Genomic DNA, 1,294 nt, shown 5'->3' with positions numbered 1-1,294 from the left:
AGAGAGCTTGATATGTTTTGTTTCATTTTTAAAATAAAAAACATTATTTTTTGACTAAATGTAATGAGATGCAAATGATATTCATCGGAGTGACGCACACAATTCGTCATGGCGGCTCCTTTCATCTCAAGCGGAAGAACCCGTTTAGAACCTTCCAGAGTACCTAGAAACTCAAAAATTGGTAAGGATTTTCGGAAGAACCCATTATGCAGCTATGCCAAATTTCAATTTGCTAGCATTAGAAACAAAGAAGTTATAAGGGGTGGTGGTGGTTTCTTCTCAACTGAAACCAACTATAATACATATAAATACATGTACATGTACATGTAGGTAGACTCAGTATAAATGCACTGTAGGTAATAAGGGCAATACAATACATGTATTACATGTACATTAAATTAATGTACATGTAATAAATACATGTAAACATTGTACATGTACATGTACATCAAATTCTTTACTTCATGGTAAGTTCCAGGCAAAAATAAACTGACAATGTTTTCTATCATTTTCTTCCTGTCTCCTTTCTTCTCCTCAGCAAAAACAGCATCCATTACACTAGGATACCTAGAAACATGTGATAAGTAAAAATAATCATAACTTGAGAAATTGAAGTCAGAATCAATTCAAACTTTCTACACAGCACAACTACATCAATATGTATCAGAAAATGTAATAAAAATTGGGGGTCATTTTTGAGCCATTTTTGGAAAAAACCATGGGCTATAGTACAGGGATTTTTTCAAAAATTGGCACATTTTTAAAAATGGCCGTAACTCGAAAAAATGAAGTCGGAATCGACTCAAACTTTCTACACAGCATAACTACATGTACATCAATAAGTATCAGAAAATGTAATAAAAATTGGGGGTCATTTTTGAGCCATTTTTTGGAAAAAGCATGGGCTGTACAGGGTATTTATCAGAAATTGGCCTATCTTTTAAAATGGCCACAACTCAAAAATTTTAAGTCGGAATCATCTTAAACTTTCTACACAGCATAAAGACGTCAATTTACATAAAACATGTATATATGAGAGTCTGGATACATGTAGCATGTCCTCACTTGTTAGTCAATGCTTGTACTACTTCAGTTAAAAAAGGATATTTCATAGCAGCTGACTTTTTACCACTTTTATTACTAGTACAGAACTGCTCCAATAAATCCCTAAAAATAAAACAAACAAATTCTCATCAAATACATCAAACAAAATAAATAATCAATTTACTTTGTAATATATGAAACAGTCTCTGCCTCTAATACAGTCTTACTCGATAAATCATATAATACCTGT

At 32.1% G+C, this 1,294-nt stretch overlaps 1 long non-coding RNA gene across 1 annotated transcript; it reads right to left on the bottom strand.

Annotated features, from left to right (window-relative positions):
- Positions 1-60: 60 nt before the first annotated feature.
- On the bottom strand, positions 61-1,294 carry LOC109588323 (uncharacterized). The gene is made up of 4 exons (XR_002188078.1): positions 1,229-1,294; positions 1,066-1,167; positions 462-567; positions 61-163 (listed from the first exon to the last, which is right to left on the bottom strand). It is a non-coding gene; the product is annotated as an uncharacterized LOC109588323 (long non-coding RNA).

Source organism: Amphimedon queenslandica, unplaced genomic scaffold, assembly GCF_000090795.2.
Source record: "Amphimedon queenslandica unplaced genomic scaffold, v1.1 AMPQUscaffold_12162, whole genome shotgun sequence".
Classification (NCBI taxonomy): domain Eukaryota; kingdom Metazoa; phylum Porifera; class Demospongiae; order Haplosclerida; family Niphatidae; genus Amphimedon; species Amphimedon queenslandica.
This window is presented reverse-complemented; position numbering and strand designations above follow the sequence as displayed.